The sequence below is a fragment of the Alexandromys fortis genome, unplaced genomic scaffold, assembly GCF_014885135.2.
Source record: "Alexandromys fortis isolate MF-2015 unplaced genomic scaffold, M_Fortis_MF-2015_v1.1 scaffold_72, whole genome shotgun sequence".
Classification (NCBI taxonomy): domain Eukaryota; kingdom Metazoa; phylum Chordata; class Mammalia; order Rodentia; family Cricetidae; genus Alexandromys; species Alexandromys fortis.
In genome coordinates, this window is record NW_026067969.1 from 2,620,120 (window position 1) to 2,644,836 (window position 24,717).

Consider the following 24,717-nt stretch of genomic DNA (forward strand, 5'->3'; position numbering starts at 1 on the left):
CAGACATGATCTGACCCACCTTCTGTAGGAATACACAGGCCAGAAAGATGATAGGACCAACCAAGACAACAGAGGTGCCCGTGTCCCTGGAGGAGCCTTCCTGGAGCTCAAAGTCTTGTGGAGGACACTCTGAAAGGTTGCATGCTGACCGGTTACAGCTGGCTCAAAGTCTGAGAGCCGCACAGACAGAGGATCCGCAAGGCAGGAGCCAGGTCCCTGCCTGCATGGATGTGGCTCAGAATTGGGCAGGAGAGTTTAGAGGGAGGTGAAACCAGGAGTAGAGAAGAAACCACGCATCTCCAGGGTGTGCTACCCTGGAGAGGAAGCCCAGGCTGAAAGGGAAGCTGGAAACAGGGGACAGCTGGGCTCTCTCACTTCTTAAGGTTTATCCCTGCTGAGGTTGCCTCAAACCCCATGAAAAAATCCTGCATTCTGCCTGAGCCCCAGAGAACTCACAGGGTTCCCAGACCCACAGCTTGGATGTAGAGAGAGAGCTGGTTAGGCAGGGTACAGAGAAAACGGTGCTACTGCCTGAGGGCTGTGGCTGGCTTCTTGGGTGGGTGGGTACTGGCCCTGTGAGCACCGAGCACCTCTATAGCCTGTTGGGAACAGTTTCCATGGGTTTGCTCCAGAAACCAATAGATTTTTTTTAACCCTCATCCTCTCCCTGATCCAGGACTCAGTTTCCTAAACCAGGGCTTTTGTGTAAGGGTCTCATGTTCTCTCTGAGGTAGAGAGAGAAATGGAGAGAACAAGGTAGAGGAGGGAGGGAGAGAGCAAGAGGGAAGGGGAGGGCTGGGAGGAGGACTCGATACAGTGCCTGCTCAGAGAGCATGAGCATCACAGTTTGGTCCCCAGTATTCATGGAGAAGCACCATCTATTATCCTAATGCTGGCGAGGGAGCTGGCCAGATAACCTCAGGGTATCAGCAAACCGGAGATTCGGTGAAAGGCGGTGTCTCAGAAATAAGATGGAAAATTGTAGAGGCGGATACTTGATGTGAGCATCTGGCCTCCACAGGCACGCACACTCGCATGCACACACAGACGTACATACATACACACACACACGAACACGCGCACGTACACACACACATACACACAGGCACGTGCACATACACACACATGCACATACATATACACATATACATACACATACACGCATACACGCGCACACATACATACATACACGCATACACATGTACACATACACACACACACACACACACACGGCAAAAACAAAGGAAAGTGAGAGGCAGGACTTAGAAGGGAACCTCGAGCCTCTCCCCATCTGATCCCCCATTGTACGCCATCAGGGAGAAAAGCGAGAAGTTCCCTCCTTGCGCTGAAGAACCTGATTTAAAAGAGGACACTGTTGACAGTCAGGCCTGAAGCTGTGGTTGGTACTAGGTGGACTGTGCCCACAACTGGAGATGGGGTGGGGGGGGAGTACTAAGTGACATAGGAGGGTAGAGCCCCCTCCCTCCTGGGTAGAGAAGGGGCTCTGCCCACAGAAGAAGGAGCTGTGTTTCAGTAGGGGAAGCAGTTTCCAGGCTGGGGTAGGAGGGAATGCAGGTGTGAACACGGGGAGGGAATGCAGGTGTGAACACGGGGAGGGAATGCAGGTGTGAACATGGGGAGGGAATGCAGGTGTGAACACGGGGAGGAACAATGTCTTAGGGTCTCCATTGCTGTGAAGAGACACCATGACCATGGCAACTCTTAGAAAGGAAAAACATTTCATTGGGGTTGGCTGATAGTTCCTCAGCTCGGTCCACTCTCATCATGGTGGGAAGCATGGTGGCAGGCAGGCAGACATGGTGCTGGAGAGGTAGCCGAGAGTCTGAATCCACAGGAAACAGGAAAAGAATGAGACACACCAGGGCTGGCTTGAGCTTCTGAGACCTCAAAGCCCACCCACAGTGACACCCTTCCTCTAACAAGGCCACACCTACTCCAACAAGGCCCCACCTTCCAATAGTGCCGGTCCCTATGAGCCTACGGAGTCATTTTCAATCAAAACACCACAGACAGACTTTTCAGCTGCTGCTCAGAAAAGTGCTGAGAAGTCTCCCCGCCACCTCCCGGTGCTCTGAAATGGTCACACACCTGTCTAGTCAGCTTCCATCTCTGAAGACAGCCCTTCCCCTGCCGACCTTGCTTATTCTAACCAAGCAGAGACAGTCGCTCTTCAACAGGAGGATGCTCAGAAACATCCCAGGCGTGAGCTATCCTCACGCAATCAGGGGCTCTAACCTCTTTGGTGTTGCCGCTGGGCTTCCCAAACCCTAACATCCGTGCTACAGGTCACTGCCTCACTCAAACACCCTGACTGTGTTCCCACTGCCTCTTCATAACAGTAAACACACACCCCGCCGCTAGTCTCAACACCAGGAGAGATGTGATCCCCTCCACCACCTCCTTCAGTCCCTAGGACACCCAGGCAGGGCTGTTATTAGTCTATTCTACACACGGGAAATAGCACAGCCCAGTATTTGGAAAGACAAGCGCACACAGTCACACGATAGAGATACACGGGTGAGAGAGGGGGAACGTGCTATTCAGAGCTGATGTGTCGTCACCTGTCGCCAGGTCCAGCTGCCTGCAAGTGTGAGGACAAGGGTTTACTGTCCTCCCAGCTCCAACCCCACCTCAGGAAAGACAAACTGACTTCCCACCTGTTGGCAGTCCTCCAGCCACAAGGGGGCAGTACTGTAGCATACAGTGGGGGCTGTCTCCGTCTGCAATTGTGTGGGCTGGGTTGGTGAGGGAAAATACCACAGGGTCCTGAGTGTGGCAGGGGCACCTAGTGGGGAGCGGGTCTAACTTCTGTAGCTCCAGCTCTCACTTGCCTGTTCCAGCATCTCCTGAGGGCACAAGTCAAGAGAGCTGCTGGGCCTTCCTGGGATTGTAGTTTCTTCCTCTTAAAAATAACAAGGTGCAGAGGTCCCGTTTCAAATCCGTTTTACTGCTGTTGGTTTTCTGGTTTTATATCTTGTTTGTTTGTTTTTATTTTTTTCAACTGCAACATCCTCTCCAGCATAATCCTTGGTTCAGGGCCTGGCCAGAGGGGTGGAGAGTGCCAGGCCCAGATATCTGGAACCGTTAGCACCCCATTTATTAACCATGTATCATGTGCCAGCACTCGGCTAACACCCACAACATGTCATGCATGGTTGGAACATGTTCACAGAGAGAAAAGTAAAGGAGGATACAAGCATGGCCAGGACCCATGTCCAGATGCCTCAAATTCAAGTCCCATTTTTTAGTAAAGCCCTCACTGGCCGGAAGAGAGGCCTTGAGACCCCCATGGACGTACCCCAAGGGCTCAATGATGTGAGGCCTGCAAGGCTGGCGAAGGGCCTGGTTCCTGGCCCCTGTATATGAAGGGTGTGGAAAGGGAAGGCAGCAGCTCAGTGGGCAGGGGAGGTTGGAACAATTGAATGCCAGCTGGGTGGGCAACCATCCTGTTAGTTTTCCCCCATCCTAACCTGAGATAGACAGATGAGGGCTGGACCAGGTCCACAGTCTCTTCTTGGCTTGCTTGACCTCTGGTTCAGACCCAGCTGGGCTTTTGTACCAGACACCCATACATACTGCATTTATTGGGTCTCTGTCTGGCCCGCCATCTCTTCCTGACAGTCCCGGGGATGCAAGAAAACTCCCAAACCCTAGCTGGCAACACGGTCCAGAACTCTGACCCCAGCCAGGAATTCTAGACTGTGCTGGGGTTCCTTCTGTGAATGGCCCTGAGTGCAGAGGGGCTGACATGTGTGGAACGGGGCTGGGGGAGTCGCTGGACACTGCCCCTCCCACCCCATGCCTTCTGGAAAATGGTGTGCCGGGACCCTGGGAGGGACTGGCTCTCGGACTCATCCCTCTGCTTCAGCTGCAGTCTCCCCTCGCATCCATGCCTAGCCCTGAGGAGACTGGGGCATTCTGGGCTGTTAACAAAGGCCGAGCACCTGCTCCCTCCCTCCCCATGCTCTTCAGGCCACCCCACAACACTCCTGCCATACCCCTGCAAAGGGTGGCACTGAGAGGCCATCAGTCTTTTAGGAAGAGGTTTAGCTACGCCTTGGCTTTGACCCCTGCCCTGCCTCCTTCGATCCACTGCCAAGGCAGGCTTCGCGTTCACTTAGAACTCACTGCATGCCAGGCACTGTTTTGGTCAGGGAACACATCACACTTAAGCTCAGGAGACCAGGTCCTGGGTAGCCTGATGGGGCGGGAGTAGTAACTGAGTAAGACACAGCCAGTGTTCCCTTTATCCTGTCCCTTCCCTAGCTTGTTACCTGCTGGGCACACGCACACTGTCAGCCAATTCCCAAAGGTGGTCTGTCTACCTTTCCCCAGGGTTCTGTATCCGGATGACTGGCTCTATCTTCGGGGCTTCTGAGGAGCGCCCAGGCCCACTTGACCAGCTCTGAGAGGGTGCTGATGCAACTAGTTCAAGAGCCACATGCTAAGAACCTTGTACTAAAGAAAGAGACCCAAGGCAAGTCCAGCCTGACAGTGTCTCCAGAATACAGGCCTTACTCCTTGTGTCCTACGGGCCTGGTGGCTGTCTCTGCTTCAGAACAGGACAGCACTGGACATGCAGGTGGTTAGTTCCCTCTGATCCGAAAGTCCCCCCCTCACCCCTGCAATGTCTATCCTGGTAGCTCTGCTGTATGTCTGACCTCCAGGGTACCAGCTCCAGATTCTCCAGGCTAGATTCCCTAATGCCTAGGGTTCTACAGGGGCTATATCATGACCTCACCATGAGACACAGGCCCTGACAGACAGCAGGTACTCTAATAAATGCCAGTGTGGTGAAGCAGACACTGGAAGCTCAGTGGTTGCAGTGGCAGTGTGCCAACATCTCCTGGAGATGTGTCTGTTTGTTTGTTTGTTTCACGGGGACTCACATTTCCCAGGTGGGCCAAAAATGACCGTGGACTTCTGCTCCTCTTGCCTCGTCTCTTGAGCACTGGGGTTGCAGACATGAACTACCATACTCGGTTTATGTGTCACTGATGACTGAACCCAGGGCTTTCCGCATGCAGGGAAAGTGTTCTTTTGAGCTCCTATCTCTGAGACTTCCTCTTGCATAAGGGAATATGGACAGCTCTGAGCGTGGGAGCCTCAGGTTGGAGCCCTCTCCTGGGTTGCCTGAGGAGAGACTTCACAAGGGGGTACCTCGTGGATAATTCATGGCTCTGGTGCGGGTCATATACCAGAAGGGGCAGGGAATAAAGAGGCCTGAGCAGAGCTGCTTCTGGTCCTTGCCAGTTGGGTGCCCCTGGGAAACCCTGTAGCCTAAGATAACTCAGTTTATTTGCCTTTAACACTGGCATGGTGACAACTTAAGTTTCCGTTGTGCAAAGGAGAGTGCCCTTGACACCCCCATTAAAGCCTCACCACCATCCCGGAAGTGGAGTTAGGGACCTCATCTTACAGGACAAGGAACCAGTTCCAGAAGCAGTGCCACCTGTCAAGGGTGCAGGACAGGAAGAAGCACAGTGTGGCTGAGCTGGGCCTGGGTGTCGGGCTACAGCTGGGATCGGGGCAGAGTGAGGCTGGGCCTGAGGCTAGAGCTGGGATCAGTGCTGGATCTGGGCTGTGAGCAGAACTGCTTTCACTTGGGGCTGAGGCTGGAGCAGGACCGGGTTGTTTGCCCCTCTCCCCACGCACCTCTGCCTCTGGCATCCCCCAGGTCTTCTCATTTCTCCAGACGAGGACCCAGTCAACCACTGAGTGTAAGCACGGGGCTCTGGTTTCATAGTGGGTCCGACCCTGGCTGTGGGTGGGGGCACCAGAAAGACTGGGTGGGAGCAGACATAAATAGAATGAGAGCTGAGTCCATCAGGTGAGTAGGTCAGGAGTCAGCCAGTAGGTCTGGTGAGCTTTGGGAGAGGAGCCGCTCCAGTCAGGCTAGGGGATGGGTAGGAGTCAGAGCTCACAGGCCGGAGTGAGCATGGTCACTGCAGGCAGCCCACCTGGGAAACAAACTCTGTCCCTTCAACACTGCACAAAACCACACCCATGTGGTGTGCTCCAGGCCTGGGCATTAGCCACGCCGACCACCTCAAGGGGCTTTGTACTCCAGGCAGCCCATGCCCAGGCCCGTGAGTGCATGCCATCTTTCCTCTCATAGGTCTGGGCAGCCTGATATCGTTGTCTGCCTGGGTGTCAGAAAGACCAGGACAGAAACGTAGACATTCTTCCTGTCATAGTATTCTTGTGTCCTGGTTCCTCACCTTATATTATTTCCTGTGACAGGATCTAACTATGTAGCCCAGGCTGGTCTAGAGCTTTCTCTGTATCCCAAATTGGCCTCAAGCTCAGGATCCTCTTGTTTCATCCTCCCAAGTGCTGGAATAACAGGGTTGTGCCACCACCCCGGCTCTGTCCCTTATTTTGGGACAGAGCGATCACGCTGCTCTTTAGACAGCCCCTCTCGCCGTCATGCTGACTGCGTGATGAGCACTGGGTGTCTAGAGATGAGCAGGGACACAGTCCTGCCTGTTGAACCCCCAGGATCAGGGCTGTTGGGCAGGCTGGCCACATCCTAGCGCAGGCCTCGTGTGCAGCCATGGTCGGGCAGTGCTGTGGCCTCGGTGGTAGCAATCGCTTTCCCTCTCTATTTCCTTTGCAGAATCTGAGTTCTGGGCAGGCCTGTCTTGATCGCAGTCACTTTCCCTGGCCCAGCACAGGACTTAAGTCGAGGGGACAAGAGCTGCCGTAGGAAGGGTGTCTGCAGGGTGGTGGATGGGGATGTTCTGTTCTTTGTGCATGAGAACAGCCCCGGCAGGCTGCAGCTCACAGTCTCCAGAACAGTACCCTCCTATTGTGTCCTCACCAGTCTCTCAGTACAGAACTGCAGGACCTAGGCCCAAATATCTGTGTCTCTAGGCTCTCCATGGTTGCCCGCCTTTCCCATCCCTACCCTCTGTTCTGCTTGGAGCCTCGGTATCCTCCAGGACTCCTTGAATTTATCTATGCAGACACTTATTCTCCAGCCTGCCAACTGAAAACCTAGTAATTTGTTTTTCTTGTCTTGGGGACTTTGCTAGTCATTCCTGAACTCCCTCAACTTCTTGTTCAAAGCCATCATTCAACCAGTTCCTCCAGCAAGTCTTCCCTGAATCCCATCCTTGCTCCCTCCTCTGGAACCCAGCAGCACTCACTGCCCACACTGTACACTTGGCATTTAAAAATCTACCCACAATTCAGGTGAGGTCAGGCACTTTCAGGGTGTGAAGACCATAGACATCTCCCTACCATTTGGCAGCAAGTATTCGCTGAGTTCTAGCACATCCTGGGCCTGCATCTATGTCTACCCTGTGCTGGACAGTTTTATGTCAACTTGGCACAAGCTAGAGTCATCTGAAAGGAGGGAACCTCAATTGAGAAAACGCCTCCATAACATCCAGCTCTAGGGCATCTTCTTGATTGGTGATTGATGGGGGAGGGCCCAGCCCATGGTGGGTGGTGTTATCCCTGGGCGGGTGGTCCTGGGTTCTATAAGAAAGCAGGTTGAGCAAACCATTGCGAGTAAGCCGGTGATCGGCACAGCTCCATGACCTCTGCATTAGTTCATGTCCTGTTGATGGGCCATGTGCAAGTGTAAGCTAAACAAACCCTTCACTCTCCACCTTGCTTTTCGGTCACAGCATTTCCCTGCAGCAGTAACAACCCTGACCAGGACACCAACCCTTGTGTTGGCTTAGTCTCTCTGGCAGTGTGAATATATCCTAATCCTAGGAAGCAGAAGGAGGGAGAGTAGAGGGTGCTAACAGGGGAAAGAGAGGGCAAGCAGGATGCCAAGTCTGAAGGTGAACTGGGGAGGGGGTGATGAGGGAGAGAGCACCCCACAAAGAACATGTCAGGCAGGCAGAGCTCAACGGATCCGAGCGTCAGAAAAGCTCAATCTGGGGTTGGAGACAGACCTCCGCTGTGTAAGCAGGAGAACTAAATTTGATCCTTAGCAAACAAGTAAAATCTGCTCATGGTTGCATCTGCCCTTAATTACAGTGCTGGGGAAGTGGGGACAGAAGAAGCCCTGAGGCTTGCATGTCCGTGAGCACTAGGTTCAATGAGGGAGACCCTGTCTCAAAAAAAAATCCTGATTACATAGGAAAGCATCACAATTCCTGGAATACTGGAAAGTTCTGCAGGGTTTGGGCTCAAAGTTGCTCTGGTCATGCTTCACAGAACTTATAAGCAAGCTTTTAACAGTTTGAAGGTGGTTTGGCTGTACTCCAGCAGCACTAGAGTGAGTTGTGTGTGTGTGTGTGCACTAGCATGCATGCGAGTGCACGAGTGTCTGTGCTGTGCAAGTTCACATTCATGCAGGTGACAACGTGAATTCATTATGGTCAAAGGACAACTTACAGAGTCAGCTCTCTGCTTCCATCACATGGGTCCCAGAGAGTGAACTCGAGCACATTTATCCAGTGAACCATTTTGCTGGCATGAGAACATATTGAAATACACGAATACCTAAGGTCACAACAAGGTAAAAAATCGACAATATGTGGCACCCAGGGAACAGTTGCCTCTTGTCAGAAAAACAAACAACCCACAGTGGAAAGAAAATCCAGCCAAGGACACTAACCAGGGGCAGGTCAGGTGACAGAGTCCGGAGATGTGAGCGCTAAATAGTTACTGTGTCCTATAGTAGGGAAAACCTGGGGATAATTGGAGTTAAAAGAAACAGAACAAAGTTCCACAGGTGAAGAAGTAACAATGTCAAAAAAGGCAAACACACAACAGCTCTGATTAACATCGGGTTAGACCTAAGGAAGGGGGGGGGATAGAAATAATACAAAATGGTGGTGATAGAGCACAAGTAACTAAATAATAGATAGAGCCTCCTAAGATGTGGGAAACCGCAAGTGGCCCAGCATCTGGGTAATAAATCCCCAGGAAGAAGATCAGAAGGTCGGCTAGATAGTTTTCAAACTGGGGGGCCAGCGACATGGCTCAGAGGGTAAGGGCACTTGCTGCAAAAGCTTGAGATCAATTTCCAGAACCCATGCAAAGGTGGAAGAAGAGAACTAACCCCACAAAATTGTTCTCTGCCCTACACACACACACACACACACACACACACACACACACACACATTTTAGAAAGAAAGCTTTAGATCAGGATAACAATAATAAGCCTTTAGTTCCCAAAGCACAATAAACTGCACACAGGAAGGGCTTAAAGGATACAACAGCCAGGCACATTATTGCAATATCCAGAGAGCATCTAAATCACAGAACAAAGACTCAGGGACTCCCAGGAATGGAAGTAAGAATTACAGCAGACTTTGGACTGGTGACAATGGCAGACAGGAGACAATAGAAGGGCGGTGGCAATCGGTTAAACACAAAGACAACACCAACCTAGACCCTTCTATACAGGGAAGAACAAAATCCTTTCCAAAGTGAATGGTGAATCTGAGGCGCCTTTAGAACTGACTCCACCGGGGGAGAGGAGTGGAGGGAGGAGGGGGAGGGAAATGGGAGGCTGGGAGGAGGCAGGAATTTTTTTTTTCAATTAAAAAATAATAATAAAAAAATTTAAAAAAAAAGAAAAGAAAAGAACTGACTCCGCCCCAAACTACAAGGACCTGGAGTGTAGACCCACACTGAAGCCGGCCCCTTGCAGGATACACCGTTTTGGAGCTGACACCAGCAGATTTTTACTTTCATTCTGTGGCCCAACCTGGGTAAGGGACAATATCCAGATGGACCAGCCTTGGGCTTCCAGTGAAGACTTTAGCCCTCACAAAACCTAGCCTCCCCGGGGTCTGAATGGGTGTATACTCTGCTCACACGGGAGCTGGTGGGACCTGTGTCTGTTGGGGGAGGCCCAGGCTGAGAGCAGGGGCTCTGAGTACCCTACCAAAGGCAGCAGGAGTCGGGTGTGAGACATGCTGGACACAGGGGTCTGAGCAAGCCTTTGTTCTTAAGCCTCACCTAGCACGAAGATACACGAATGCAGAAGAAAATCAGGAAAAAATACATTTTTACATCTCAGTAGTTCATAAGGGCACTTGTGATTTCCATAGCTACCAAGGTGCTGCAGGTGTTGAGACAAGAAGGTGGGGCTCTCCTCACTCCTGTGCTTGGCCCTGTTACTTCTACGCTGGAGTAAAATCTGTATTTTTTCATGCTCCAAAGTGTAGGCCGGGTTCTCAGGTCAGACAGTTCCAGCTGAATGTATTTCACAGGTGGGAAACTGGGAGCAGGCACCCATGACAAGGCAAACAGCAGAGGGGGTAACAGGAGCCTCAGGTCCTCTCAGGGCCACACCTCAGGCTGAGCAGTTTAGACAAGGACGCCCTGACATCTCTATCCAGCAGAACCCTGGTCTGGTCAGGAGCAGAGCTGGTGCTCCCCTGTGACAGGCAGGCCGTTCCCCCCCTTTCACCTGTATTCTCCTCATCTACCCAGATTCATGTCTCCCTTCCTGGCACCTCCTCTGCTCTTCTGGCCCCTGAGGGCCTCACCTGCACCAGATTCTCGCTGTCTCCTTGCTTTCCCCAGCCACCCCATCTCCCCAGTACTACCTCAGGCCTCACCACTGCGCTGGATTTCTCTTCCAGTCTCAGCTCAGACTGGCCCTTTGGGGAGCTCTCCTGACCAATACTGATCCATTCTCTGGTACCTTCCCAGAACAGGGCCCTTGCACTATGTGTGATGGCCCGAGATGCCTTTCCAAGCCTGTCAGAAGCTCTGTGCCCAGAGACAGCAGGTAGGGTAGATCTCCCTACCTGCCTGAGTGTCTTCTCCTTTTCTTGCCTCTTCCACACTCAGGCTGTGCTGGGAGGGACAGGCCTCACCTTCCCTCCTCTCCACTCCAACTCCCTCCTACCTGCTTTGTCCCCATGACCGTGACCGTGACCGTGACCATGAGAGACTTTCTCTCTGTCCTCATACAGACACGCCAGCAGAACTGGAGTTTCCTTGAACCAGCAGAGGTGAGGAGGCTCCTCACTCCTCCACGCAGTCTCCCTCTCCCCAGCATCTGCTCAGGGTCAAGGGTCTGCCAAGCCCGGGAAAGCAACGCTAGCATTAGCTGCATGAGCATTTACAGGGTTCCCACTTTGTGCCAGCCATTGTCCCTTCACCCCATCATCAAATTTACCAGCTCAGACCGCCAACTCATTTCTCTGCTCCGACTGGAGGAAAGTGAGGGAAAGGGGTGTATTCCCTGTTCCTCCCCTATCACTTCTCCAGATTAGTGGAACTAGGGCAGACTAGACAGCAGGAGCCAGCCACGAGCTTTCATCTCTGTAAGACCTGCTCATGATATCAGATCAGGAGGGCTTGAGTCTAGCCACTCCTAGGAACTATCTATAAATGCAGACCAGTAAGCCTCCTCCTGCCCTTGTAATGGGCCTCGTATTATCATGGGAGTGACAGAATCTTACCCTGGTGACCTTGGCCTTGGTAAACAATGAAGCACAGGAAGAGGCCACGTTCCTGTTCTAGGCAAAGTCTTGAAGAAGCTGCATTTCTGGGATCCATACACCATGTCCAGAAAGCATATGCTCAGAGACTGGAGCTGTGGAAGAGTCCTGGGGGCCTAGACTGGACACCCATAGTGAGCGGAACATTCCCCAGCTAACTATAGGCCTGTAAGCAAGAAGAGCTTTGTTTGCTGTTCTGTTGGTAAATGTCAGGACAGCTTGTTACACAGTCACTATGCCCATAACTGACTGATACATACAAGAACTATCATCAGTCTTGCTACTCAGGCTGAGAAATCACAAGTGCAATAGAGCAAGATGACCAAGAGAATGCCCAGCGTCTCTGAGCCAGCAGAAGTTCCCTAGGAGCTGGCAGTCAGAGAGCATGAGGGTGCCGTGTTACTGAAACAGTCAAGTGGAAGCAGCCCAACAGGAGGCATAGAATCTTCCAGAAGCCTGGGTCATGTGCCTGCAGAACGAGAGCTGGACAGTGTCTCCAAAACAAGGTGTTTCTTCTTGTCCTGTTACTGCAGAGGGCACAGGATGAGACTGGGTGTATCTCTCTGTGTGTGTGTGTGTGTGTGTGTGTGTGTGTGTGTGTGTGTGTGTGGTAGTTCTGGAGATAGAACTCAGGGCCTCTTGCATGTTAAACAAACTGTCTACTGTTGGGTTACATTTGCTCTGTACATATGTGTTGTATATATGCATATGCCTTTGTGTGTCTATTACATACATGTGCCTGTTGTGCATGTTTATGTATATTTTGTGTTTACACATGTGTGTATTTATATGCATGTCTCAGTGTGTGTCTTCTGTGTGTGTGCATGTGTGTTTTGTATGTGTGTCTGTGTTGACCCCCATGTGCATATCTCTGAGTATCTGCTAGATGTATGACATGTATGGGCATAGTTATATTTGTGCATGTGTCTGTGTGTGTCTGTGTGTGTGCCTGTATGTACATGTGTTTCTCTGTATATCAACTGTGTGCATGTCTGTCATGTGTACATGTATGTGTTTAAGTGTGTCCCTCTATGAATGTCTCTGTTCTGTGTGTGCTTGTGTGTTTCTGCTTGTGTCCCATGTGTATGTCTCCCTGTGTCAGCTGTGTTTTTTTGTTGTTTTTTGTGTGTCTATTGTGTGTACATCATGTATGTATATATGTCCCCATATACATATCTGCATGTATCTGCATATTTGTGTATATATCTGCATTTGCCCCTGTTGTTCATGTTTGTGTATGCATGTTTGTCTCTGCATGTCCCCATGTGCATGTCTCTGCATGCGCCTGCTGTATGTATGAGTATCTGCATGTGTCCCTGTGTGTGTGAGTCTGCTGTATTGCTGACACACAGGAAGAAGATAGAAACAGAGTGGGGGTTGAGGCAGACACCCCACAGATGTCGGTCAGTCTGCTCAGCAGTGAGGGAAGGGCTGCAAGACCTCTAACACCAAGCTGAGGCCCTGCCTCCTTCTCTTCCCTGGCAACTCTCTAAGTTCTCTTAGAAGTGGACATGTGAGGTCCTCACCTGTATACACACCGTGTAGGGTCAAGCACCAGAGTCCTGTGCTGTCTGTCCACCATGCATCCTCGACCTCCCTGGCTCCTTCATCTCCTCACTTAGCTGACTGGCATGGCTCCTCCACCCGGAGCAGCCCTGAACAGCAAGGTTCAGCACAGATGCCCGGAGCATCTTCATTTTATGAAATGGGGCTCAGTTGTGTGTGGTGAACACATCACTACTCAGGAGCCAGAGGACTGCCCTGAGTTCAAGGACAGCTTGGGCCACCTACTGGGATCTTGTCTCAAAGCAAAAAACAACAAAAGACAAGGTAAACAAACCAACAAACTAAACGAGATTTGGGGGATTTCAAGTGAACAGAGCATGCTCGATAGGCCCATCTTGCAGATTAAATCATCATTACAACTTTTCACGGTCATGAGATGACAGTGTTGACCGCAAAGTCTGATGGGGTGAGGCTCCTCCACCTTGAGTCACCCTCTGTCATGGGCAGCTCTGTGGCAGGAGAGCTGGAATGAGACAGTAGGCCCTGGGGGCTGCAGGCAGGCAGCTGCATCCTGTGCCCCAGTCCTGAACACACTGGACAGGGGTACTGGAGGCAAGTTTTCCTGAGGCAGTAGCCACTTCTGGCTCTAACAACGGGTGTCTGATCTGGAGTCCACTCAGGGCCACACACTAGCCGTTGCGCCTTTTGGAAGATGAGGTTGACCCTCCTCCCACATGGAACTACCCCCAGCAGGGCCCATTGTGTTTCAGGCACCTCACTGGCTACAGGGGGCGGGGAGGGTGTAAAGAACCTTACCCTAAGCCCTTCCAGCCTTGATGCAGACAAGACGAGAGGGGACAGACTTGACACTGACAGACAGAGGGAAGCAGGGGGAAGACCCTCGGGGGAAAGGTCTCAGAAGTCCCAGAAATGGCACAGAAGCGCGAATGCAGGGCACGGCAGAGCACAAGCGAAGGTTGGGAGGGTGAATTCATGACAGGAGGGGCTCCACGGGCTGCGGCAAGGTGTCTGAGTTTCTCAGCCACACACGGTACAGCAGCTGGCCAGCAGTGCCTCTTCCCTGTTCCAAGCCCAGAGACCCCCATAGTCTACTGTCATGTTCCACCGTGCTCCTGCAGGGACTCGGAATCATTCCTGATGACAGAAGGGGAAACCACACCTGTCTTAATATGCCAGGAAACCGGAGCAAAGAGGGGATGGTGACCAGCAGGTCTGAGGTACCTATGGCTGAAGGCAGACCCTATCTCTTCCCATGGTTCCCCCTCCCTTCTTTCTTATTCTCTCCCCATCCTATCTCCTGATCAGCGAGGCGGGGGCTCCCAAGGAGAAAGCAAGACACAGAGCAGTGGGACTATGAGCAACTGCGAGAGTGATCTCCCGAGACGCTGTGCCGTGTAACAGCCTTCTGTGACAGAGTTTAGTTTTGTAATTAGAGGGGCATCTCATGTGGGAAGCCTCATGGAGGTAAAAATCACAGACGGCTGTACTCTTTCATTCTGTGAGTTGGTTTATAAGGAGCTTCCCACGTAATGAGTGTTTTAACCAAACAAACGCCAGACACAGGTAAACACCAACCTTCCTTATGTCAACCACGTGGGCAAAGACTAGCAAATTCTAGAGAGAGACACAGACTGCCCCCCACATCCCCACCCTACCTCCTTTCACAGGAGACGTGATCAAGGCCTCTCACACGTAGAGGGCGTGGTGTCAGTCCTGGGATAAGCCAGCCTGGACTGTGGGGATCTGGAATGGGCTCAGAAAAAGGAACCCCAAGTGGGTGTCTGCCTATAAACTGGAAAAGTGAACATCTTTATTTTGCCTTAGGGAAGTTCCTGAATGTTCCCAGAGAGACTGCGTATGCCAACCCTGAGTGGAGGGATTTGGAAAACACAATATAAATATTGCATTTCAAACATTGTAAGGTGAGCCCCAGACACATGCTATGGTGAGTTAATGGTACCCCCAGTGTCCTCCTATTGCCCCCCAGAGCTCTGTAGCCTTGCTCCCTGAGCCTCCTGCTGTTCCTGGCATACTGAGAGCAACCAAGTACTAAGGGGTGCACTACCGGGCATGGTACAGCAGCAAGTGAACTGACCGGGCAGGGATATGGGGGAGCCTACAATAAGGGGTCCTTTGGCCAGGGCCAGGAAGGGGAGATTGGCTAATCCTGCTTCAGTAACCAAAGCATGGAAGTGGATGGAGGTCTTAATTGTACTCACAAAAACACAGTTAGAAGCCAGTGAGGCACCTGGGACTAGCCCCATCTGGTGCTCTCTTTCCCTCAAAGAAAAGTCAGGGGCATTTCTAGAGCCCACTGCTTGTCAGTTAGCCTCTCCTGATGACCTCCCTTGCCTCCGGGGATGGTAGAAGTGTCTGGCCTCTGCATTACCTGCTCTCCTGACTGTATCACCCAGTAGGGGCTCAGCTCTGATTGCATTCAGGATGCCTTCCCTCCAGTGAGGTGATTTCCATAGAATCTGGAGTACCTGCCTCCATGCCTCACGCTGCCAACCACACAGAACCTTCCCACACTGCAGTTTAATCCTGTTACATGCCTCCTCCCACTCTCTCCTCCCCCGGCCAGCTACTAGGCCCTTCCACTCAATGCTTACCCCTCAGTCAACCCTGTAACAGGAAGAATCAGTGGATGGCACACAGGCCTGTTGCCAGACCAACTAGGTAAGTCTGGGAGGCAACGGCCGTGCCCTGCAAAGGTCTAGGCCAGAAAGCCAGGCTGGGGCTCGGGCTTTGTGATAGAGGATGAAGCCCTGACGCCCATCCCCAACAGGAGAGCAGAAGTTAGGTCAAAGGACAAGGGAGGAACACTCGTGACCGGGTGTGACTGAGGTGCAGTGTGACTGCAGAGGAGCAGGTAGGCCACAGCCAAGGAGTCAAGGGCTTTTACTTAGCACACAGTAAGCCGAGAAAAGCTAAACTGATTTTCCTTTTGCAGCAAACACACGTTTCTTTTTAATAAAAAATATTTGACTATATTATAAAAATGAATATATATTAGGCAAGCACATACAAGGCAGAGCATAAAAGAGACAAAAAACACCCATCATTGCTTTCTGCAGGCAGAGACTGTTCCTGTCACGGTGGCTGGCACGGGAGTTTGCTCACCCAGGGCTGGGGAGCCAGGGAACCTAGCTCCAGAAATGTTGGCTGCTAGTCCCTAGGTCACAGATCAAATGCCAAAACAAGTAACACCAAGCTGTTAGCAGCCTGGGTGCAGGCTCAGCCATTGGGCAGAGCAACCTGGGGATACCCAAGGATCAACTTAGGCACTGGGCAGCCTGCGGGAAGCCTGGATCTGGTTGTAAGAGCTGAGCCACAGGTGGTGATGGCTTTGCCCATTGTAGGCTTTGCCTGACTGACAAGGGCATCTCTCCCCTGCTCTGAGGTCGTCTTCTGGTTTGGCCAGGAACATAGCACCATGGGAGTTTCCCAGCAGCATGCAGACTCTTCTAGGAAGCTGGACTCCCTTACACAGTGAATAAAGAACTCAGGGACCAAGGGCTTAAGTGACCTCGTTAGGGACACATTCTCGAGATATAAATACAGTTCTGGTCAGTTCCTAAGATTGTGCTTACCCTATTACCCACAGCAGCTATGGGAGGTGGTGAACGTGGCTGTAACCCAGGAGCCCGGCTTATTCCCGAACCACTGCCCAGGCTGCTATCGAATCCTCTCCTGATTCCCAGATAGCTGTGCAGCCCTCCTCCCAACCAACTCACTACAGGAGAAGTGGCTTTGGAATCATGAGTACACATGTGTGCGCGCATGCATGTGTGCGTGCGTGCGTGCCTGTGTGTGTCTCAGAGGACAACATCTGGCTCCATTTCTCAGGCTCTGTCCACATTGTTTTTGAGACAGGGTCTTTGCTAGCAAGGAGCTTTTCCAAACAGGCTAGGGTACCTGGCCAGGAAAGCCCTGGGACCTGCGTGTCCCTGTTCCAGGATTGTAAGCATGCATCCTTATGCCTGACTTTCCTGGCTCCCTTTCATGGGTCCTAGAGATCAAACTCATGTCCTCCTGCTTACAAGGCAAGCACTTTACCAACCGAGCCATCTCCTCAGTCCTACTACTGGAGAAGTTGGACAAGAGCACAGGTGACCGGCTCGAGCTTTCCCCACAGATGCCCCTGTGGGTAGGCTAAGAGGACCAGAAGACAGGTTAGTAGCATCCCACTGAGGTGGGATGTACAATCCAGTGCTACCATGGTACTAAAGAAAAAGCCCTACTCTAGGCCCCCAAGGGCTGCCTCTGCATATCTCACACAGCTCACCCCAGACTCCAGTGCAGGCCAGTCCTGGGAACGTTTCTTCAGTCCTGGGCAATATCCCCCACGTAGCTGGCACCTGCTTAGTGCCCACCATTCTGGCCCAGATGGACATGGTGGCCTCTTCTAAGTCCCCTTGCTTCTTGCCTTCCCTCTCCAGTCAGGTTCTAAATTGCAGCTTACAGTGTTAAAGCCATGCTTGACCACTGTCCACCAAGGTTTAGACCTCAGCAAAAGTGCGCCCCCCCATAGCTCACAGGTAGCTTACAGATTAATCCTGGATCTGACACCAGTTCATCCCAACTCTCCCCACTTAAAATACCCCTGGAAATTAGGCACAGAGTCCCTGTGTCATATCTTAGGAGTGTAAATCAGGAGCCCACATGCTAGACTCTGCACTCCAGCTTCCCATGAGTTAAAGGTTCTGGTCACAGCCTACCTGTGCCTTGGGATAGCAGGGTTTACCCCTTCGCAGGCCTTTCAAGGCAGTTCCCAGAAGGGAGACAAGGCAGAGGACTTGGGCAGGAGAGGCCTCAACAATGTAAGCCTCTCCTATGCACCGTATTCCTGGGGGAATGGAGAGCTTTGGGAGGAGAGGAAAGGAGCTGGCAGGCACTACGGCTCCAGCTTGGATGAGTCCCCTCTGGAGTGGATCCAGAGGGGCCGAGGCTGCAGGGAAGTCACAGTGAGAGCAGCAATGAGGTAGACAGGAAGCCCCTTTCTGTTCCACCCCATCCTCACCAGACTTCAGGTCATGCACAGGAGCCACCGAATACTCGCACAGAGACAGAAGCACCCTTATTTTTGCAGATGAGGATGCTGCGTGATTTGCCCGAGACCTGAGGCCTTGAATCCACATTCCCACCACACAGATCACCACTTCCCTGCCACCTCGATCAGGGCTTGAAGAGGAGCAGGCTAGTGGTGGCAGGGTGGGAGCTGAGTGGACAGTCTGGGCAGTTTGCCACTCTACCTTCCCACCCCCAGCCCCCGAGAATTTAGAGTTCAATATAATTGACTGTGAGGTGACAAATCTCTGCTTTGAGCACTACAATCATTCCTCATGGGATTGCTAGGTCTGCAGGAACAGGTCACCAGGCAGTGAAGCCTCCCTCAGAGCCAGAACCGGGCCTAGGCCCGTAGATCTGGCCCAAAAGTGCAAAACCTCCCTTGGTGACCACATAGGTAGATGATGGGATGGGCAGGGATGCAGAGGACTGAGAGGTACCCCAGGGAGAATGAGACCATTCAACTCATCCGAGGTCTATAAAGGGACAGGAACTGGCCCAAGGTCACCCATGAAGATGAGCAGAACTGGGCGAAGTCTTGATTCCTCCATCTGTGCCCACATTCTCTGTAAGTTCTATGTCCATGCTAGATGCCTGTGCTGGCACAGCAGAGGCCTCGGGCTCTGGGCACCTCTCTCGCTCGAGGAAGAGGAGAGGGTAGAGAAATTATAGCGTGGCCTGGGCTCCTACATCTCCTGGCAGGAACTTGCCCCAGAGAGCCAGTGAGGTTCTCCAACTCCCCACCCCCAACAGGTACTCCAGGCACCCAGTTTGGGAACTGTGCCTCCTCCCAGACCCTACACCCTCCAGGCTTTCCAAATGGGTCAACACCAACCAGCCCTACAGGAGCTCAGGCGATGGGAACCAAGACCGCAGCCCAAGACCACGCTATCTGTCTCCTCTATGGTACGAGACAAAGGTACCACAAATGACTACCAAAGAGAGGGAGAGGGAGAAAGGGAGGGAAGGGGGAAGTGAGCCCTGGCCTCAGGAATGGGAAGGACTCAAAGCCACGCCACACAAAGTCGTGTTCATGGGCGGTTTCAAGCACATTCTGCTGGCCAGAGGTGTCGAGTTAGGAGAGCCTTGGAGAGCCTTGGTGTGAAGTCTTTATACTCCCTTCTATCTCAAGAAGGTGGCGGTGGGACGATGGGCCTGTGTGCTTTTCTGTAGCCGTAAACTTCTAGGAGGTGGACACTGGCCCTGAAAACCTGCCAAGAACTTGATCAGCATAGGAAGGTGGGACCACAAGGGAGCAGCCTGGTGCTCTCCGGCAGACCCCTGAACACTAGCTTCCCCCAGCAGGGGCAAGGGAACATGCTGGAGCCTGAGACTTGTCACCCAGGGTTTCTTGCCTGAGTCCTATCAGCAGAGTCACGTGAACTCATGTGACCCTGGCCTAGGGAGAACAAGACATTGAGTAGGGTGAGAGAGTGGAGGCAGGAGGATGGACATGAACCTGCTTTCAGAGGTTTGATGTTTTAGGGTGTGTCATTTCCGGCTTGAAAAATACAACTGCCAGCCTACCGTGCTCCTCCTGTCCTCAACAATGTGGGAAAGAGATGACAGTGGCTCCACCACCTGTTAACTGTGACCTTGGACAAGAAGTCAAACTTCTCTAAGCCTCAGTTTCCTCACCTGTACAAAGGGGCCCCCGCCCTTTCACACAGACGCTGAATAGAATGGATGTCAGCAGTGGCCCAGGTCAAGCACGCAACACCAACCTGGTGGGAAAGCGGATCTCACCAAGGAACCAAACATCTCAATTTGGTTTCCAGGCAGCAAAGAATGGATGGAGCCAGGCTTCCAGTCTCTTCGGACAAACTTCCTCTCCCCATACCCCTTCCCCTAAGCAGGCCACCCTTGGAGGGAAACAGAGCCTCTCTTCTGTCAGAGGGTTCCTCTGTCTTTTGGCTAGGACCCCACTGCCCATCTCAGGGCACTTGGAGGGTGGGTCGCATTGGGATGGGGTATGCTGTACAGGCACCTGTATAGGTCAGAGCACCTGATGCAAGGTGGCTAGGGCAGGCTGCAGTAGGAACTCCTGATGAGGTGGGTGCAGAGCCTGGACTTCCCATCCAGCTTCGCCTGCTCTCACACCGTGACCTGCGCACCCACTCGGCCCTTACCTTGAACCATGGGAACCACGCTGCCCCGGCTGGCGGAGGACTTGGACACACGTGACAGGGCGGGCGTCCCTCTGTCCCGGGCACAGAGTAGCCGCAAATGCAGCCCAGGCCACGGTCGGTAGTGCCTGCTGGGACCTGACTGGTAAGGAGAGCGCCGAGAGGTTCCTGGAGGCCCCAGAGGAGGCAAGTGCGTGGCCCGGCGAGAGCCCCTGCCAGCTGCGCGTTGCAGCCACAGCTCTGGAGCCCAGCTGCCTCCCTGAGAGCTGCACGCGCGACTCCAGCCCAGTCCCGGGCGCGGGGCGCGCGCTGGAGGGGAGGGCGCGCGCGCTAGCCTGCTGAGGAGTGCGCGCTGCGGGCCCCGCGCGCGCTGCTGGCGGCGACTGCGGGGGAGCAGCCGAGGAGCTGTCCCTGGTGCTGACGCTCAAGCGCGGTCCCCCGCGGCTGCACCCATAGGCAAGATCTGGGGACCCACATTTCAGTGCGCGCCCTGCGGGGTTCTCGCTGATCCTCCACCAATCTGTTTCTGTCTCCTTGATGTTTGGTCTCGGTGGCGATGGGATTTGCCTGGCTGTGGACAGCGCAACCTTGGAGCAGGTCCCTGGTCCTTCTTGTTTCTGGGATAACTGACAGCAGGGCCTTTAAGGCTGATCTAAAACTGAAAGGCGAAGATGATAGGCATAGCACAGCCTAAGTGCTTGATAAATGCTCATCTTTGCTCTTTTTTGTTTCCATTCTCTGGGTCGGTCTCATGTAGCCCTGGAGGGCACTGCATAGTCTCCGTACTGGGCTAGTTGGTGACTGGGGTCTGTGACCGATTGCGGTTTTTAGCCATTGGGGAGGAAGCAAATCTCTGCTACTTAACCCCCAAGTGCCGCATTCGGCCAGTGTTTGGAAGATAATGCAAGGCAGGTTTGCGTTGGACATGAGAAACTTTCTGACTTTTCCTCTTGAGAAATATGGCCCCATCCATGAAGATACTCAGGAGTGCATTGTGTCTGCAGACCCAACCTGAGGGGCATATATATAGAACAAGGCTTTGAGTTAGAATCCACAACGCTCTGAGAAACCTTCCTGGAATACTAGGAGTGCCCTAGGAATGCCTGACTGTGCTGCGATTGACCTGACGCTCTGTAAGAGGCGATGTCCTGGTGGGAAGGGCATATGCCAGCCCATTCTGAGGGGCCAGAGAGCTGGTGGAATCTCCTTCCCCTTTGCCCGCTAGTGGGACATAAGAGAACCAGCAACTCATTCCAAGATGGTCACAGGGCCAATGAAGCAGGTGCTTCAGCAGACACCTGCACGCTCCCGCATGCCAGCTTCCCTGCTGGGTCCCTCCTAAGGGTCTTTACTGAGCTCCCCAGTGATACTCAAATTCTTGGTGCTTGAGAGCTTCCTTACAACAGGCTGGCAACATCCTTCATCCCACTAAAGTACCGGGAAGAGCTGACCCCTGCCTTTAAGTATCTTCACCCCTTGCAAGATGGGTAATTAATTGTCACCTGCCTCATTTCTCCAGGGACTGGTGGCTGCGTTTGATTCATTAATTAACTGTACTCAGAGCCTGCTTGCAGAGGCTCTTATCTCACAGTAAACACCACGCGTTAGGTGCTCAGTGCCTTCCAGACGCAAAGCTAAACCCTCGCAAACATTGTCTCGTTTAGCCGGCTCAGTGATGGCCATGGAGATCCAGCCGGAACCCAGATTGCAAGTGAGAAGGAACAACAGGGTCCTTGGCGGCAGACCAGAGCTGGGGCTCCTCAGCCTGATTGTGGGTCTCCCACACTTGACAACAGTCCCACTCAGAGGCAGGACAATGGACTCCATAGAGAAGATTATATATAAGGGGAGGGTAGAGAGCCCCAGAAAGCACCAAGGAGAAAGCACAGACTAGGCAGCCAATCAGCTCCTGTAACCTGTTTTTAACCGTCTCAATCAGGACTTCTTGGCTTTAGGTGATTATCTCAGATCCTTAGATGCCATCAAATGCGTGCCAAGAATTTCTAAAGGAGCCTCACCACCAAACCACACTTCTGCCCACCAGTTCACCCACACTTCCACTTCTTCACAAGCCCACATCCACCCCAGTGAGTGTGGTAGCCACGGTCTAGCAGCCAAGCACCCAGGAAGTGGCTTGACCTTTAACTCTGGGCTCCAGGGTCCTAGGCAGAGCAGAGAGGTGCATCTTCAGAACTTGTGGCGGTGTGACTTTATTTAAGTGTTATCCATCTCATTTAAACCATGAATGGTTTCAATGACCCACAGCATGCACAGTAGACACCTTGTGTGTGGGGGTGTGTACACATGTGTACTGGTGTGCCCAAGCATGTAGAGGTCAAAGGTCAACAATGATGATCTTCCTCTGTCACTCTCATTGAACCTAGGATTTGCCATTTCATCTAGATTGACTGGTCAGTGAGTAAGCAGGATCCTCCCACCTCTGTTTTTCCCCAAAGCTGGGGTTACAGACACATGCCGCCATACCCAGCTTTTGATGGGTTTTGGGAAGCAACACTCAGCTCCTCATGCTCACACAAGTGTCATTATCTGCAGAGCCATCCCTACAGCCTTTATTGCCTTCACTTCGAAATGTTAACAGAGAGGTGAAGTGACTTCCCCGAAGTCACACAGCCAACAGAGAAATGCGCAGGGCAGATTTCATTTGGATTGTGATATAATGGTCACCACTCAGCTACCTTTTTGTGTATGAAAGCATGCCTTGATTTTATGTCTTAAACTCATTTCTAAAATTAGAAAAGGGAAGACTACGGAGGAGCCTCTGAGCTGACTTCATAGAAACAACATAACATACCATCAAGTTTCCTGAAACAGCAAGTTCTGGTACAAAAAAAAAAAAAAAAAAAAAGAAGTCTAGCCCCACTCAGTTCTTCAGACTGGTCAGCAGTCGCCCCACTAAAACAGGCTTCCCAGTTGCGTGTCAACTTTTGTCCTGTCCCAGGCGTCTTTCCACAACATACAGTTTCGTGGATGTAACCCAAACCCAACAGATGGTGGAGGTGTTGAAATCTGTCCAGCAGGCAGCAACATGTGGGGCCGTTTGCAAGGCTTGCTTTCCAGTCTGGGCAAGTGTGGCTTTAGTGGGAGCAGCCTTTTATGCTAGGGAAAGAGGACCTTTGGGTGGGCTGATAGATGAGCAACTTCAGGGCTGATGGCTGAGAACACTTCATGAGAGGCAGGGAGACCAAATAGTTCTCTCCAGTGCTCTGCAAATAACCAAACTCTCTGGTGGGGTGTGGGAGAAAAATTACTAGTGATTATAAAGGACAATGAGCACCTGGCCATCCTTACACACCCCCAATCACCGTGGGTTAATATCTTCAATACAACAGGGTCTTGAGCCACTACAGAGCCAATTTCTTTGTGTCTCTGTGAAAGAGTTTATAGACTGGGATAACTGTGATTGGAAAACACTCTGGGTATGAGAATACCAGTCTGCCGGCTAGAATCCTGGGATGAATAAAAGGGAGGAATGAGCTGAGCACCAGCGTTCATTCTTCTCTGCTTCCTGGACACAGATGTGCTGTGACTAGCTGGCTCAGGCTTCTGCTGCAACGCCGTCTCCACCATGATGGGATGTGCGGTCAGATGGTAAACCCACATCAGGAGTCTTGTCACAGCGGGAAAAGAAGAAGTCAATCCTGCAGCCACCCACGTGTTGTGCAATGGGCACTAGGTCCTCTGGCTCAAAGGGCATGCTCCCAGCTTCTGCTCATGACTGGGAGCATCGTTCTGCAGCGTGGAAGGCATGAAGTACTCCTGCAGGAAGGAGGCTTCTGCCAGGACCTGCAGAGCCAGGGCCAGGAACAATTTCCAAGTCTCTTTCAGGGAACCCTTGGAAGGAAGGAGCTTGAGACTCCAGAAATATCATAGTGAAGGCTGGTGGGGACCCTTTCTGTCCTGGACACCTGGGAGATTTTTGGAAAGGTGCTGGCTGGTGGGAAAGTATAAAAGTTTCTATTGTTGAACACTGCCTTGCTCTCTCAGGCTGCAGGCATGAGGGGCTCAGAAGTTGATTTAACATGTCAGGGGGCAGCACCGTGTGTCTACCCAACTCCAAGTGATCTTCTGAGGTCAAGACCGCCCAGACAATGACTGAATTAAATATAATCAGGGGCTCAGACACTATCAGGCAACTGCAATTATTTTGTGTTGTAAGGCAGAGTCACCCTCACATCTCAGATCAAGAGCTGTTAGACTTGGCAGCTTTGAGGCACAGCCAGGAAGATGAACGTGTTGGAGAGAGCAAGAGGATGGGACAAGTGTGCAAGAGAAGGGAGACTGTGAGTGGGCGGGGTGCACACAGGGATGCGAAGCCCACGGGGATGGGGGGTGAGTCTCTTGGAGTTCCCAACAGAAGCCTCGTCTCTTTGGAAAGCGCTTGCGGTGGCTTCTAATTGCTGCCACATCCTAAAACATTGTGACAGAGCTCAATGTTCTCATTCTTGAGAGAGCATGGAGGATGACGGATGGGGAGGGTAGTGCATGGGGATCAGTCCTGAGCCTCTTGGGGTTCCTTGTGTG

General features: G+C 52.3%; 1 protein-coding gene across 2 annotated transcripts in view; it reads right to left on the reverse strand.

Moving 5' to 3' along the window:
• Positions 1-20,484, reverse strand: part of Fam163b (family with sequence similarity 163 member B) — a 32,072-nt gene extending 11,588 nt beyond the window's left edge. Inside the window, exon 1 of one of the 2 annotated variants that reach the window (XM_050155063.1) lies at positions 20,179-20,484. The gene's annotated coding sequence lies outside the window, so the exon portion shown is untranslated. Of the gene's footprint in view, positions 1-10,753; positions 10,817-20,178 lie in introns of those variants that run through there. The other variant, XM_050155064.1, reaches the window with a different exon arrangement.
• Positions 20,485-24,717: the final 4,233 nt, after the last annotated feature.